The sequence below is a fragment of the Botryllus schlosseri genome, chromosome 3 (genome assembly GCF_051294905.1).
Source record: "Botryllus schlosseri isolate E-star chromosome 3, Bs_hap1, whole genome shotgun sequence".
Taxonomy (NCBI): domain Eukaryota; kingdom Metazoa; phylum Chordata; class Ascidiacea; order Stolidobranchia; family Styelidae; genus Botryllus; species Botryllus schlosseri.
Genome location: NC_137238.1, coordinates 10,727,699 through 10,745,824, shown reverse-complemented (window position 1 = coordinate 10,745,824; position 18,126 = coordinate 10,727,699). Strand labels below are relative to the sequence as shown.

General features: G+C 38.9%; 2 long non-coding RNA genes across 5 annotated transcripts in view; both read left to right on the top strand.

The window, feature by feature from the left end:
* Window positions 1-15,410, top strand: part of LOC145434894 (uncharacterized) — a 260,858-nt gene extending 245,448 nt beyond the window's left edge. Inside the window, exon 2 of the long non-coding RNA XR_013913623.1 lies at window positions 15,163-15,410. This is a non-coding gene — a long non-coding RNA (uncharacterized LOC145434894). The remainder of the gene's footprint in view (window positions 1-15,162) is intronic.
* Window positions 8,997-12,295, top strand: LOC145435761 (uncharacterized). 4 transcript variants are annotated; one of them, XR_013913998.1, is made up of 5 exons: window positions 8,997-9,148; window positions 9,209-9,279; window positions 9,344-9,509; window positions 9,620-11,258; window positions 12,178-12,295. It is a non-coding gene; the product is annotated as an uncharacterized LOC145435761 (long non-coding RNA). The 4 variants fall into 4 exon arrangements; XR_013913999.1 differs by having other exon boundaries at window positions 9,620-9,713; window positions 11,100-12,266; XR_013913997.1 differs by having other exon boundaries at window positions 9,620-12,266.
* Window positions 15,411-18,126: the final 2,716 nt, after the last annotated feature.

The following is an 18,126-nucleotide window of genomic DNA, read 5'->3' as shown; positions in this document are numbered from 1 at the left end:
AATCGGTAGCAGGTATAGAAACCCGTTTTACACTCTGCTCAATATCAACGTAGAATATACTGTCCGGTCTGGCTTATACCATGAAGGCGTAAGCTTATATTCCCTTGCAAGTCCTCGTCGGAATTGTTGGTAAAGCGACGGAATATATTGATTTTATGGGATCATCATATCATTTGATTGCCCCAATTGATACATTTGGCGACGTTTATAACGTCAATATGTACTTTAGCATTGCGACAATCTGTGGTTCAATTCGTCGTGTACAATAATATAGGCTACCACTTCACTGAAATATAGGGTTGAAATTAGCACAAAGACGTCACGTGACGTCATGAAGTTCACGTTCGCGTTCACACGAACCTGAATCTTTCAGAGGTTCACACCATCCCTAACAAGCACCCAATTTTTAGTATATCATCAACACGTACGAAAGTAAAAGCTGAGGCAAGCGGATGGCACTAATTCAGTAACAGAAAGGTGGATGTATCAGTATAATTGCCCAGTGTACATTTGTTTAGGTTGAAGATATACTCATGTCTGGAAAGTGGAGTAATACTCAGCCTGGAAAGATGAAGAGCTAACAATATTTTGTACGGAGAACTAAAATTCTAGTGCAGTGGTTCTCATACTTTTTAGACACGCATCCTTCATCGTCGTATCACAAATTGCAACCAGAATGCTAGCAATCCCAACGGATAGTTGGATGCATGGAAGATTATGAGGAGGTCAATTGCGGAAAACGCGAAAAAGTTTTAGTAGACCGCAGCATTGCGACCCCCAGTTTGAGAGCCATCGCTGTCTTGGTGAATGCACTGGCATAGACAGAAACAAATTATTAGAATTGACAGTCATACAAGAAGCATGCTTACTGAGAATTAAAAAACATAACTGAGTGGAGAGAGTTACTAAATGCTTTCCATGAAAAATTGATACATGTTCGATGCGGGACATCAATATATTCCTATCCGTTAGATGAAGCAATACACACTTAAATATAATTGAATAGTGGTATGAAAGAATTCTAAAAATTAAAGCTGATGCACGACTTCGTGGATTTAGTGACAGACAGTTTAAACTTTAAACTGTCAGTATACTGCCTCAGTGAGTAGTGCACAATATTTAAGGTTGTAGTGATACTCAGCCTGGGAAATATTTGACCTAGCAGTAGGGGAGATGTGGTACCGATGGATCACTGGGACCGAAAATACTTGAAAAATTCTCCATGATAATTCCATGATTACACTCCGTGAATTTGTCTACAGTTACATGCTGACAGAATCTTTCTCCACATGCAAAAAAAATCGACCTGCGTGAGTTATGGGGTCTGTGACGAATGATTTACGTTTTAGGGGGTGTAAAGTAAATTTGGATCGACATTTTCATTTTTCTATATCACCTTTCAGACTAACAAACCCGCCATAATTTTTGATGTGAAGTATAGGGCTTGTATCAGGGTATATAATGGCACTTATTTTTTGAATCAATACCATCCTCGAGTGAACTATTTTTAATTCAATTACAATATTTATGGGGTGGGGTACCTATAGTACTATAGCCAAATCAAGTAAACTAGATGGCCCAACTAATCACTTAACAACACAAACTCGCCTACATATATATAGGCTGTAAATCATAGTTACATGTGGTGTTTTGTCGCTATTACGAGGTATTTCAAAGTCAAAATGTCGATTTGCGGGTAATATTTATGTGCTAATAATTTTGTAAGTTCGGGCCTAAATCAAAACATGATTTTTTGCCAACATTTGAGTTGATATAATCTATTTTATCCTTGAAGGTCATGACGAAACATTCTTCATTGGCTTGCTGTAGCTTAGCTTACAGTACAAAACAAAACAAGTTAACGAATTTGAGTTTTTGAGCGTATGTCTCATAGGTCCCATGGTCGTGTGCCTTTGGACCCACTGGGTGGGGACCGATGACACGTTCGAGCAACAAATTTTAATCGTTTCTAAATATTTTTTGAAAGGGCTGATATCCATGTTAACGTCCTCGATAGGTAGATCTTGTATCGAAGTGTTGAGACAGCAAAAGATTTGCTATTCTCAGCTGAAGATTTGAGGGCTAGAGATCATTTTGCATTTTTTGATCCATCGGTACCACATCTCCCCTATTTGGTACAGAGTGTAAAACATTGTGAAGTGAGCGAGTGAAGCCTCCAACGGAATGATGACGTAAAGCATTACAATCGACAGTCTTACTTGAAGCAGAATAACTATAATGAGGGATTAGAGAACAGAAGCCCGGGAAGTGATCATTAGAAAGGGCTGCTGCATAAAAGCCGAACAAATCCATGATCACAAACAAATGATCTTTCAATAGTCAATATTGATACCAGATCGCATCACACCTATTTTACCGCGACATTGACCAAATATAGTCCCGGGGTCAACCAGTGCAACCGTAGATAAGCGCTAACCAAACGCCGCATTAGCTTTCCCGTCTACTACATAGCGCTTGGCGGATGGAAATACGCATGAAAGCGAACGGACGCGACTTCTCACACTCTTGCTCTTTCTGCTCCTTGTTGCTCTTCGTTCTTCTTCTCTCCTGCGTCGCGTCCATTTGAGGAGAGAAACAGATTCTACCTCCAATTGTCATCACCTTGCAAATTAAGAACACCGTTGATGCAAAATGGATAACAATTTGAAATTTACAGCATTGTAATTATTCCAGTTATGGCCCGTGAATTGTTACTACTGCGGTAAATATGAGAATGAATATACATCAACTACATACACCATACTTGGCAATACTTGGTATAAATAATTTAATAATATAAATAAATATATATAAACATCAATAATTATACTACAATTATTTTACGTTGATCGAGTCAATGTAGATATATTGTGTCACCGAATTTGATCATAAATTTCGTGTAATATGACGGATTCTAAAATCTTCTCAAAGTGCACCTTACTAAAAGTGTGAGTTTGATGCAGGTATCACCAATACGCGGCCCGCGTTGTCTCATTTTTTGACCTGCGACGTGGTTTAAAATTGAAGAAGAACGCTTAGTAAAGCTCACTCATGAGTATGAAAAAATATTCGCGCTTGTCGCGGCTAGAAAGCGGATCTATGTAGCTATTCATACCTAAGTATTTTGGTGCGTATGGTATGCCAATATGGGTAAGCAGATTAGTCCGGAGTACACCAGCAATTTACAATTTACAATTTACAGTTTACCACGTGCATTTGGCCTCCAGTTAGTTCATTACGGCTAAGTGCTGGAATACGGCCGTAGGCTACATAAGTAATTGAAATGCGGCCATATCTAGCAAAATGGTTGGCCACCCCTGCTTTAGTTGCTGGAGAGTGTTGTTAGGTATCGTGCGCAGCTCATTGTTCAAAGTAGATTGAAAGTGATGATCGTGATATTTTTTGCTGTATTTGCATTATTTCAATAAAACATAGTTGCTTTTGTGATAACTATGCTCAATGCCTGAGAGCACAGCGTTGTATTGACGTAGTTGTAATTACGAAGAGTTATCAACATGTGCCTGTTAAACAGCGCTGCCTATAACATAACATAAGATAACATCGTTGGGTTATATTTTTCTTCTGAACAAGTCACACTCAATGCCTATTTTTATCTCGATATTACAGTTATACGGCCCTTGGCCTTTACGAATTTGACTTGCTTTGGGTTGGCGACCCCGGGTTTACCGTAGCATACATGTAATAGTAAAGCTTGCATGGTTTGGATCACACAGGCAATCAGTGATCATGAGCATTGAGCAACTCAAACCAACATCTTGAAAACTCAGACTAATGTTTGGCTTATTCACGATACTATGAATCTATCAGTCATCTAGTGCGAATGGATATCATAATGAAGGTTTAGTCTACATCAGGGGCGACCGACCTTTTCAGTCAAAGGGCCACATAAGATTTGCGAACCATTGCGCGGGCGACTTAAATGTTGATGAACTATTCTTTAGTCGTCCGATCGGAGCGAATCAGATTAGATAACGATGAAAACAAGACTTATATTATTACGAATCAGAATCGATCACAATCATGCCATGAAAAGTGAGTGTGCTGCGCACTAACGATCCAACCGCGCCAAGCGCGAAATTTTGTTGAAGTTAATGAATGCGTTTGGCCAATACTGATTTCACTTACATATATCACATCTGTATACCGCTGAGCTCATTTGATAAGGACAGGATTATTCAGCGCTTGGACATATAAATATCGAAAATTTTGGCAATATGCGTCCATCAATTTGTGCATAGGTATCATTGCCGACCATCTTTTTGCGACTGCAGACGCGAAGTCGACTGTTGGGCGACGCGTTCTTTCAAATCGTAGGGTTACCATACGTCCTCTTTTAAGAGGATTTGTTCTCTCTTTTTACTTTTTTTGGAATGTCCTCGGAGGACGCCATTTTGTCCTCTTTTTTGAGATTTGGTCGTCTTGTTTGAGAATTTTGGTCATATTCATAGCAAAATTCGACTGAGATGCTGTGAATCAGCACCGAAGTGACGCTCCGGCGGGCATTTTGGCAGCTGAGTAGAAAGTTGACCTTTATTTTTTAGTCAACCACCCGACAATGTGAAGGAAAAAACTGTATTTTAGGCACCGAGCGTGAGAGTTGGCCATTTCTAAGTGACCTCTTTTCAGATTTTCAAAATATGGTAACCCTACATAATCGCGAATATAGTCAGACTCAATTCAGCAAGTTGGGCGTATTTCTAATTCTCGGGAAGGGGTACCAAAAGCAACAAAATGAGTGACAATATATCGCGTGAAGTGCTACGGAAAATATCAAGTCAAATAATTCTTCCACGAAACATTCTACTTTATGGTAATATACAAAGATACACAAAATGTGGCTGACCCCTGACGTATACGCCAATGTGTCGGAAATGCTATTTGTGTAATCAATATCCCAAATTCTGATGTCAGGCAAATTCTTGGTTGGTCTTGCAATTTCACAGTAAATTATTTGGGTGATTTATATTTTGATATTTTATCTAATTCCGAGAATTCTCTCGCGGGGAACGGGTTGGCCGCCCCGGATTTATATGTTATCATTCTGTGATATCGGTACGATATCCAAGAGGGTTTTCAAATACTTTTCGTTGCTACAGCTCAAAAATTTGATTTGAAGACGCCCAACATTCTACTATTCAAAGTTGGATGGCTTTATAAATGCAAACAAACAGTTTGTATCGCAATTGACAATTCTGTAGAGAACGTTGTAAGACATGTCAGTACCCTGAAAAGTTTATATCTGACACGCACACTGTTGTCGGCCTATACAAATAAACTTTGGGCGTACGACTATCGCGCAAAGAATGAAAACACATTCTGCAGTTGCTAAAGTCTCACAAAATGCTTCAAACCTACACCAATGCGCTATTAATTGGAGGTTTGAAAATTTTATCATAACACCGATCCGATGCCTACATTTACAGAAAATGCAAAATATGTAATGTCTTTAAATGGGAGGTTCAACACAGCTCAAATTTGGAACAATTCCCACTATTTGAGAAATACTGCAGTATCATATCATAGTGATACCGACACTAATTTTTGACGTACGGCAATCACGCGAAGCATGAAAATATCCAATGCAGTTGCCAAACTATCACAATGTCACAAAAATACTGGTAATCTATACTAGTGCGCTATCAATTCGAGGTTTGAAAAGTTCATCATGACATAGATATGATGCTCACATTTACAGTAAATATACACTATTTTGCGACTTAATATGGAAGGTCCAACACGATTCAAATTATGATCAAAGCGCACTATTTGAGAATCCATGCAGTATCATATTGTAGTCATGACGGCACGACATTCCGAACATCGGTCAGTAAGTGATATATGGAACATTCAGCTAAATTCAACATATATATGGTTTCACATATGGTCTGCGAAAAGCTAGATATGATAATCGACATCACATCGACTAAATTTAGAAGAATTTAGAATTTAGAATTTTTCGGCTACGAGTTTGGAAGATTTCACTAATTCATCACATAATGTGTACTTGTATCTTCTGTACAATCAATCCCTTTACCAGATGCAGTGGAACCATGAAATATCAATTGAAAGTGGACGTTAAGATCATTATCCAAGACAATTGGCTCTAAACATACCGAAGTGATAGTTCATCAATTAGCCTTCACAATCTTCTTGTCTGACGGTGTGATAGTCGGGTCTGTCATGTGGCGAGGTTGCTTCTGTATTCGATAAAGCTTGAACTGTAATTTGTGAATATTATTTGTCTAGCCCAGTGGTTCTCAAACTGAGGGCGTTAAGGCATCTGAATGGGGCGCGAATCAGCGGTCAAATGATATTTTTCACCATCGGCGCGATTTACCTTCAATTCATGCTTATTTCTCTAAAGAAAGTCCGGAGTTCATATTTTAGATTTCACTCATCAACAGTCACAGCATTCCCATGTCATCAAGTTATCTGTTGGGGTTGCTAGCATCCCGGCTGGATTTTGCCATATCACGATAAGGGCCGCGCGAAATTTGTCATTATCTAAACAAGTTTTAGAATCACTGGGCTAGTCGGTAGGGCTTGGCAAAATGGAGTAAAACTCGTTATGATGTCATAACAGAAAGTAATATGTCAAATTTCAAATATGTACCTTTTATGCGAACACTAAGAATATAATACCTATTATCCAGCTTATTAGAGATAGTTTGGTATTTTTTCGATCAAACCGAGTTCATTGCACTTGGTGACTTCGGAAATGTGGTATTTCTAGTAGCATTCATACCTTTGTACCAGTGTTGGGATCAGGTCACTACCTTCGAGTCACAAGTCAGTTCCAGTCATTGTAAATTTTGACTCGAGTCAAGTCAAGTCAATCGATTTTCGAAAGTGACTCGAGTCAAGTCAAGTCACTCGATTTTTGGAGGTGACTAGAGTCAAGTCAAGTCAAGTCACGAGTCAAGTCACAATCCAAGTCAAATTGCTTTTTCGAAGAATGAGGCATGATTACGTCATTGCATTTTCCTAGCTGTCTGAAATACAGATTGAGTGGCCATTGATTCTGAACCGATGAATGAAAATAGAGTTAAATATACCTGCAAGTAGGTCCTGTATCGCTAACATATACGTAGAACTGTTAAACTACGTTAGTAATTGCATGTCGTCAAGTCTTTTCCAGCCAAAATAGAGAATAGAGAAACTAATTGATGAGATGCTATACATCACCCATTTATACATATTGATATGATACAAACTATATTCGAATTATGCAATTTCAATATAACAAGAGGTTTGGTAAATGTAAGAACAGAAACAGGACTAAATATTTTGACATTGAATTACTTTACTACTAGTTTACGACAACGTAAACTGTGGGCTTCGATCACTTCGCTTGTGGTCAATTTATTTGTGAGGGAACCATGGAGGCTCAGTAAAATGCACGATCATTGAATGTTAGGTCGTTCTCACGGGTTACACCAGCGTTTCGCTAACAATCCGAACATATGCAAGATACACCCATTACTCGATGACTTGAAATTGACTCGTCAATTTTAATCCGAGTCATGAGTCATTCAACATTTCTGATACGTTGAGTCAAGTCAAATCAAGTCAATTTAGCAAAGTGACTCGAGTCATCCCAACACTGTCTTAGTACTATATGTTTCGAATGCTACGATACCGCCAACCAAGGTTTCAACGCTTCAACAGTGATAATTAGTATCGAAACTATAATTCTCGTTGATAAATTAACTTTCAGTGGCGAGAAACGTATAATTTCAGTACTCGAAAAAATCGTCGTTTCCTACTCGACTCGAATCATTAAAATTAATACCCGATTCAGATTAGAGTACTCGATTCAGATTCGAGTACACTGTAAATCTAAAAGGTGGAAAAAATGGTAGAAAAATGGAGGAAGGTACATTCCTTCCCTTTATCCACCGTATCTCCACCACATATGGAGGAATTTAGAGGGTGGAAAGAGGGGGGAATGAATAGTCTACCATATTTGGTGGAAAACAATTATTGACATGGTGGAAATCAGAAATGACTGTTTGCAAACTGTCGTATTGCCCAATTAAAACATAACAGTTGATACTGGCTTATAGTTGATAACGTCATCAGACATGAATTTGGAGTCGAGTGTTGTTTTTTACTCAATGTGAAGTCATGGTCGCATGCATTTTGGAATATTGATAAAATATTGAACAGTTTTTTTTCAAGTGGTTAAGCCAGTAGAGGGATTATTAAATTTGAAAATGTCTGAATACCATTAATGGATTGTGATAATTACTTCAAGATCCTGCACGACCGTAGCATATCCAAAACCTTTAAGGTATTTATTATTATCGCCAATATTCTCACCAATGAACCGTGACCGGCGGTAAGTCAGCATCCGGGACTCTGGCAATTTGCTATTTCGAATATACGGGGATGCGCGCTCTGCGTCGTCAGTCAGTCAGTCGACAGAAAAAGATATCTATATTCATTGATTTTGAGTTAATCACAATTATGATTATCGTTGATTTTAGTTCATAAGTGATGTCATCTGCTTAATCGATTTCGTATGAAGTACCGGTATCGCTCGTGACTGAAAATTCAATGAACTTGCCATTGCCATAAGCAGTTAGCAATACCTGAGAGATGAGATGATATCTTGTTTGGTGGGAAGGTAATTCAAGTAAGCCAACGGGTGATTATAATGCAAGAAATTAGCTTGGATGAGTACATTCTCATATTCATGCATACCATAGATAGAGCTATTGGGTACGGTATTCAAACTGGCTCTGTATTTAGTTTTACCATCAGTAGCTGCATATTTTGAATTTGGATTTTCATTATGACTGTTGCAAGGATAGATCTTGTTTGAAGGAAAGGTGTTGCAAGGATAGATCTTATTTGAATGAAAGGAACTCTTCTGATATCTAATTGTAACTTGTGATTTCAGTCCTAAATAATTATGAGACTTAGTTACGTTCAATACCGACAAGATCATCATTACTGAGTGCACAAAAGAAGATATACCATCATCTGCTGCACTAAAATTTGATTTGGCGCCGGAATTCTTGAATATTCAGTGTTATGATAAGGAGTTTACTGATTTATTTGATCTGTCTGATGGCTGATGCTGATGTAAAAGGCAATGATCGGATTAGAGTTCCTGTTACGGGTAAGTTTAGGCTTGGCTTCAATTATCAATTTCTTTCACCTCTATACGTAATTTTACTAGAAAATGTACCAAGCGTTTGCGACAGCAGCATCACTAGCGACTCCCTAACTGTGGATTCATCTGAACGTAATGTAATGGATGATGCAGTTGAATCATTACTGGTTTCATCTGAATCTATTGTGACGGATGATCCAGTTGAATCATCACTTTCACGTTCATAACAACGATGGCCTGTGGTCTACGACATCCCAGCTTTTCGTCAATACTTGGTGCATGGGAGCGCTGGCAATATTGTAATTCCATAAAGACTGAGAAAAGAGATCAAGACAATTATCTTTCAAGATCCTTTGCGATATACTTTGTAAGTATAATTCCATTCAATTCATCCATCCTATTTTGTTTTGAAACTCGTGCATGCATTTCGTTAGTTTGGATAGATATCAGGTAACTATATGCGGATCTATCTAACAGGTACCCCACTGCGCATCAGTATCGAGAAGTATGCTTGGCATTAATAAAAAACTCTCCAGTTTTGAAAGAAAATAATGAAGAAAATTCCAGCTAGGTAAGCTGCATGTAACTTTAGTCGTGGGCAATGGGCATAGTCATAATACACTATGTGGACGCCAGATATCCATAGTATACTGTCCTTGCCCGTTACCGGTAAATTCCGGACTAATACCGTAATTTTCCGAATATAGTGCGCCCCCATGTATAATACACACCCTTTAAATGACGTGTATATTCTGGGAAAAAGCCCGTACCCAGGTATAGTACGCACCCTGCATTCGTAGTACATGAGTACATGAATAGTTGCGGTTTAGTATTCGATGTTGTTCTGTTTTGCGATATCACTGTCGAACAATGGTAACATAATGATCGCTAATCATATTACAATTAACTGGATTGTCTCTGAACGGGAGTAGATAGTGAGCCTGTGATGTCGGCGGCACGATAGCTTAGGCTAGCGACACACGACATCTTGCACACGTGGCCTATTTCAGAGCACGAATGTATCAAGCAGATAACAAGAAATATAGATGTTGGCAAATGAGTTTCGCCACGAATGGGTTCTGAGTGTAACACAATATTGAGTAGCTTTCGTCGCGACAATTGTTTTCTCATTCTATCGGTGTGTAAGCTGTTTCGCTGCATTTCCCGATTACTGTCACTGACAAAGCCTTGTTAGAGAAACAAATATATGTGTAAATGACGATCATATAATCTATTCTTGTTGACGATTTTTGGCGTATGATAAGCTTGCCAAAGAGTCCGGAAGCGCTGCCAATTAGCGAGTCCCTGATGTCTGGTGAACAATTAAATACGCGCTGGTATTACGCAGCCTCGGCGACAGTTTTCGCAAATCAAAATGTCCGAACCTGCGCCACCTCGTAAGTCGTCGCCTATGGTCTCTTTTGTCATGACTATACCCGTACACTGTACGCAGCTTCAATGTAGTTCTGAAGGCAATAGCCACAATTCCAGAATACCTACATTTTTAGCCGAGTGCAAGTCGTTACCGTATGTTCAATTTTCGGTTTTTAGCTCAATCCACATTTTATCAATTCTGCTTGTGTGATTGGCTCGCATCCAGAATACAGTAATTTTCCTCAGTCTTAACAGTTTCTGGCCCTATTTTGCCAAGTATCAGGACTCGTACTCGAAATAACTATTCTTCGTAGATGCAATGAAAATTTGATTCGAGTCGAGTCATTTAACATTTTTCAAAAAAAAGACTAGATTCAAGTCGAGTCACCCAAAAATCGCTTATCGAGTCAATGCAATAGAACCACCTCAAACCACCCATTGTTATGTTCATTGTGTCGTGGCGCTGCCATTGTTGAAACAATGCCGATTTTTAGACTTTGCGGACTGTTTAGAGGTTTTTCCTTGCTTTTAGTAATAGTACTCTCTGCAGAGTTGAGTCCAACAATATTTGCAATTTCTTCAGGGCTCGTGGCATATTGCCTTGAGGCAGAAGTTCAAGGACTATCGAAGACATTTGGAAGCTGAATTGGTGAATCAGATGAAGCAGAAGCAGGGTACAAAACGAAAGAATGTGATTGAGGAAGAAGGAGCCAGCAGCTCTAGATGCAAAAGAGCCAGGGTTGTAAGTCCAGTTAATTTATATCTTGGTTTTAAGATGAGCTAGTTAAACTCTAATTTTTCAGGATGTACAATAGTCTATAGCAGGGGTCGCCAACTCAAAACGGGTCGCGGGCCACTTTTCAAATTTCGTAGCGGCCGCGGGCCACATGAATCCAAAATCGATATAAAGTAGGCAACCACGGCTTAAAACTCTACGTCAGTACAACGCTGTGCTACCTAACATAGGCGATGGACATAGTGACCACAAAAGAAGTAATATTTTAATGAAGGAATAAAAATACAACAAAAGATCACTGGCATCAATTTCATTTTATTTTGAACTCTGAGCTGTGCACGATACCTGGGAACGCTTTTGGAGGCTAGTCAAATACGTTACTAGTTGAAAGAAAATCTCGGCGTAATAGCTGATCTTGTGGGGAAACCCTAAGCCAGTGGTTCTCAAACCTTTATGACACTGAAATATTTCGCCCGCCCTTCTTATCGTCATGTCACAAAATGTACCCATACTGTTAGCAATCGGATAGTTTAACGGCGTGGATGGTTATGAATGTTGATGAGAGAATTCTATAATATGAATTCGGGACTATACACAGAGCAATAACTATAACTATGAAATCGAGGTAAATCGCGCAGAGCGCGAAAAAAAATTCAGTTGACCGCAGCTCCGCGCCCCTTCAAATGCTTTAAAGCCCCCACTAGAGGACGCGCCCCCACTTTCAGAACCATTGCCCTAAGCTGTTTTCTATGAGCCTCGGTCTTGGCAGTGTTTCGGCCATTACACGCCAATTTCAGCATTTTAAAATGTTTTCTTAGCTTTCTTCCGAAATCTCAAATCAAGTCGCGGGCCGCGTGTTGGTGACCCCTGGTCTATAGTATAAATTGTCATTGCCACGGGTGTATCATATCTTATGTATATTAAGATGTTGAAAGAGGCTGAAACCTTGATGGGAAGTGCACAACACAGAGCCGGTACAATATAGCTCAGGCCAAAATGAAGTGGCCTAAAGTTCCCGAGATTATACAAGGATAACTAGGTGAGAGTATTATTTCATGAAATTGTGTGGCATTGCAAATTTTCCGCTAACAACTTTTTTCGAATAAATTCAAGTGCAGTGGCTCTCTAACTTCTGCCGTTGAGATGCAATTGTAGAAACTTGTTTGACTTGCGCCGCACCAATAATCGTGGCTTTCACAATAACATAGTCTCGTACCAGCCAGTTACAGTCGGATTCATTTCCGAAATAAATATTGGAATGCTAGAAGTGATCATCGATAGTTCTAATAACCTGTGTCTGCTTTATAGGTGATGGAGTGTTGGATTCGCGTGCTGGTATACCAACCATTTTTGGAGAAGGATACGACAATTTTCTTCATATTGGAGAGGTAAGCTGTTCGTAGATAGATGGTGTATAATATACATTGTTAAAACTAAACAGTTGGTTAGTCGATGGTCAGCTAGCTAACGTTTTTTCGATTAGTTGTAGTTCTAATTGCTGATTTTGAAAATTCAGTGATTGTAGTTCTAGTTGCGGATTTTGAAAATTCAGTAGTTGTAGTTAGTTGCTGATATTGAAAATTCGGTAGTTGTAGCTCAAGTTAGTGATTTTGAAAATTCAGTAGTTGTAGTTCTAGTTGCTGATTTTGAAAATTCCAGTCTGGTTTCTACCTCGCCATCTTATCCGCGTAAGCGGTGTCTTACAAGAATCCTAGAAGTGAGCCGTGCTACAAGTCGGCAAATACGGATTAAAAAATAAGGAACACCGGCCTGTTGTAAATGACCATAATGGTAAACCAGTGTTTCAAAATCAAGTCAATCCATATTTCTTATATGCCGTTACAACTTCTAGCAATAGAAAGTGGCAAGCTTCAGTAGTCCTGGTACAGGCGTCGCGCATAGCTTAAGTAATGGATTGGGGCTCATGAGATTGAAATATACTTCATTGCAGCAGACAGACTGGTGACAAGATATTTTTAAAAGCATAAATCAAATGAGCAACATTTTGTGACACAAATTCATGTTTATAACTTGAGCAGTGGTAATATAAATTGTCCTATGTGCTAAGCCTATCTCGATATCATAATGATCTGAAGTCCGAAGATTTCATAGTAATATAATATATCTTTCAGGTTTCTATCTCTCCATATCCATCGATGGTCTACAATTCGCAATGGAGCCTGCACTTGGATGGAATCGTCTATCTCAAAAAACATTGAAAGTTTTGATGAAACACTTGCTCTTCTGATCGCAGCTCATTGGATATTGAACATCAAGTTTCAGAAGAATATCAAGCACACTCTCACGTGCCTTTCGTCATACCTGCTAAAGCTGCCTGGCGTAGAGCTGACAAATCTTGTTGTGAGGGCTACTAATATGTTGCCATAAACAATGGAACTGTCATCATAGTTATGTAGGGTTACCATACGGAGGCTCAAGCGGGTCATTCGAAGTCGATTGTCAGTGCCGACTTTTTATTTTAGTCAACACGACTAAATTTAAGTAAAAATATGGTAATTCTGGACTCGTCGCTTTCATTCAACTAATTTTCCTGAATTGGTAAAATTGTCCTCCTTTTTCGATTCTGTAATATGGTAACCCTATAGTAATGACTGTTTGAATACGCATAATAAAATGCATGAAATGCCATGTTTGAATGTTTTAATTGGATTTGTATTCTGCAGTATTGCATAAATCAAAGATTTGTGGCAGCTGAAAGATAGGTTGGGGTGGAAGGTATGTCCCCCATATAGGGTAGAGGGTATTCCTCCATATAGGGTGGAATGTAATCCTCATATAGGGAGGAGGGTATTCCCCCATATAGGGTGGAAAGTATTTCCACCATGATAGGGGGTGGAGTTGCATTCCACCATAAATGGTCAAAATGGTGAACCACTTCTAATGGAGGAAATCTCCACCTTTTAGATTTACAGTGTACTTGAATCATTGTGCCCAGCCCTACTAGCAGGAAGTCTCAAATGTATTAGAAATATTCGGCCATACCTGCTTCATTTTTGTTTTCCAGTCAGAGAGTCTCGCTTTTGCCGGCTCTCAACTAGGTTCTGTGCACTCTTTGGAAACATCAGTGCTACTGTTTCTGGAATCGGAAGCAGTACATTAGATATGGCAGATAGTCTCGCACATGTCATTATACAAGGCTGACATAAGTATGCATTTTTCTTCACAGCTTACTTGGATAAATGCATACGATCAGTCAGCAGAACTGTAACAACATACCGGTAATGCAATAACTTCCTTGCCAGGCACCGTACTCATAAACTAAGTAATGTAATGTATAACGGCTGCAGCTGACATCCTGCAGCAATACAATGTTACAAATAACTGAAAATAATATTGTTATGTACACCGAAACAGATCAGGCGAAACAAAATATACGTAATTCCGGTACCGTTTGAAGTAAGCCTGTCAGCGATCGCCTTCACATACAACAGAGGTCTCAAACACGCGGCCCGCGAGAGCATTTTATGCGGCCCGCCACGGTATTTTGGAATTTGAAGTATTCAACAAGATACTCATAAGCCATGTCTTTTTTAGATAAAGAACTTAAAGTTCACCCTAAAACGACTATAAAAATCACTGAAATCTCAACGAACTTCACTATCATATCCCTTTTATACGCTACCATGCGGTAGAAGATCAACTATTACGTCACATTTCTAGTTCATGATGATAAAACATAACCCGTTGATGATTCGTGACTGAACATGGTGATTTGGTTTGGTGCGACCTTCTCGTAAAATTACTCGATTTCGGATTGACTGGGTGATTAAATAAAAATGAGTAGAGTTGAGTCGGGTCAAACGTTAAATCAGAGAAAGACTTGCGACTCGGAACGGTGACTTGGCAATCCTACGGATGCAACAATCTATGAAACTGTCATGGGGAATAGTAACATATCAAAAAGTCGTAGCTTGCGCTGCGTCGGGTATATAGCTATATCTGATCAGGTCAGTATGACAACCATTGGCATTCCGTGACCCCCGTGACGAATATTTGGTTACATGCTGGGTGTTGTTTGTTCTCTTTATCCATGCTATTATCGGTGGCGAGTAAGATAGTAGTACGCTCTACAGCTGTAACACCAATGAATTCTTCGCTGATTTGACATTTCTATCCCAGGGGTTCTTAACCAGGGTCCGTAGAACCCATCAGGGTATTCAGCACCACATCTGGGTGTACGAGATGCATTGTGGAATTAGGCCTACATGCTGTGGAGTATTTTCCTGGCCAATTTGTACAACTGGCAAATAGTCTTTGCTCTACTCGCGATTTTATGTGAATGGGCTTTCTGGTTTTAATATAGGTACCATCAGAAATTGAGTTGAAAACGGACAGGGGTTACGAGAACTCTCATTGGCAGCACAAGAGTTGCGATCGCTAAAAAGTTAAGAAGCAATGCTATTACTACGGCTCAATAATGATTATATTTAAGTTGTTCTTGATAAGCTCCAATAATAACACTGGTCTACACAAAATTTCAGGTTTGGGTTTTGACAATTGATTTTGGCTAATTTTAGGGCGCTTAATCAGAAAATGGCCTCAGATTTTCTCCATCACATCACGTTTTTGAGCTATGAAATATCCCTAATTTTTTTTAAAAGTTCAATTTTAGACCCCCCGTTGTCAAAACAAGGAATTCTGATGCAACAAACACTGTTTTACCTGCAATAATCTAGCTTTAATTAGCAAACAAGCATTCTATGTTAGACTCATACAAATTTGAGTTGTCTTTATTAAAGTTTTATGCCCCGGAATGAAAAATAGGCGTGCAAAAGAGCCACCATAATAAAATTGAATGCTACATTATGCTGAAGAACATGGGGATAAGACAGTAACAAGGTATTATCTGAATTACAGCCTAGAGTTCATACAATATGCACATAGACGTTCCAATGAAGTGCAGAAATTCTGAAGACAGGGTCTTGGGCAGAGCCAGTTCAGAAACAGTAAAAAATAGCTTTCATAAAATATGAAGTCTTCATTTATAAGCTTAAAAATTCTCTTTCGAGGGACTTTCTTTTACGAACAGCATCTGGAATTTCTCTTTTCCAACTCCATCAATAGTCGGCTATCATACGAAAATCCAGGTACAGCTGGCGACTGTGTCCTTGTCCTTGCTCGTACCGGATTTTTACTGGTGTGGAAAATAAATGAATCCATAAATTCCACCGACCATGATACCGTGCCTCCATAATTTGAATATCTTGGCTGAAACGTTCACCCTGTTCTTCACTAACTTTCCCAAGATTTTGTCTAAGCTCATCCTTATGGCTCTTCAGATCGTTGACTTTGATGCTCATCCTGCATTCCTAATCTTCATAACTAAGCAGTATAGCTCCCTTGAGAGATCTTTATAATTTTTTGCTTTTCTGTTTCCCAAAATACAGCACCGAAAAAATTCCAAGCTCTAGCCTCGAATGGCAACATTGATTATACAAGATTTCAATCCTTTACCAATTGCCTAATTTGAGGTCCATTAAAAATCTCAGTTATTTTGTCTCTTCACTGAGACCAGAAAAAGCACAGCATATATTCTTTGAAACACCCCCCTTCACAATCCAAACCTTTTACATATTGTTTCATGAGTTTGAGTTTGAGTTTGAGATGAGTTTCATGAGTTTGAAGTGAAGAGGAGGCAAGAGGATCTTTTTTATATCAACAAACTGATCACGTATGATATTTTTGTCTCCAGGCGTCAAAGTGAGCCTTGCTGTCCCGGTAGCATGGGAAACATGGGTATTCGGTGTAGCCACTTTGTTGCCCCAGCAGAAAGTTCACCATTTTCAAATCTAGACAGATGAGCCAGCCATGGTCATGCTACTACAACTTTTCGAGAACGGTTTTGATGTTCTGATAATCTTCTTTCATTTTTCATTGCGATAAAATGTCAAAGCTGCTATTTTGCCTGCTTATTTTTTATTCCAAGGCATAAAATTTTATTAAATACAACACAAATTTGTTTGAATATAATATAGAATGCTTGTTTTCTAATTAAAGCTGGAATATTGTAGATAAAACGGTGTTTATTGCATCAGATTTCCTTGTTTTGAAAACAGAGGGGGTCAAAAATTGATTTTTTCTTCAAATTAGGGATATTTCATATCTCAAAAACGTGATGTGATGTAGAAAATCGGAGGCCCTTTTCGGAATCAGCGCCCCAAAATTAGCCAAAATCAGTTGTCAAAACCAAAACCTGAAAAAAAAGTTGAAATTTGTAGACCAGTGAATCGAAGGCAAAATCGAACGCTGATTTAATTTGACGTTGGTAGTGACAGTAACAATAGCATATAATTATCACGACTATATCAATACTGGGATTAGGCTACACCGCTTAAATGCTCTGATATCAGATATATCTTCAGTAGATTTTAAAATATACTACAGAAAATTGTGGCACGTCAAAGGTCCACCAGCTGAAATGATAAACCGACAGGTTTACGATGTCATGATGCATCCTCTCGCATGATGTCTATAACTCATTAATTTAAAAAATAATAATGCCCGGCACAAAAACAATTTTATCCAAATATTTGAAAATGTGATTTTTTTCCCGTGTCAAGCGTGAATAATACAATAGTAAATTACATTTCCACGATGTCTGTGGAATGCCTGTCTGCAAGGTCCCGTCAAATAAGGTCTACTTTGAACTTATACATTAAATATCCATATTATTGATGCTGCGGCCCGCGGCATCATCAAAATTAGGAATTGGCCCGCGAGCACATTTGAGTTTAAGACCTCTGACATACAACATGCAATTACTTCGAAACACCAAGATACCTCGTAACATTTAAATAAGTATATGCTGTTTAGTTTTGCCCACTGCCCCTGGCGCTGTCGGTCACAATTGTGG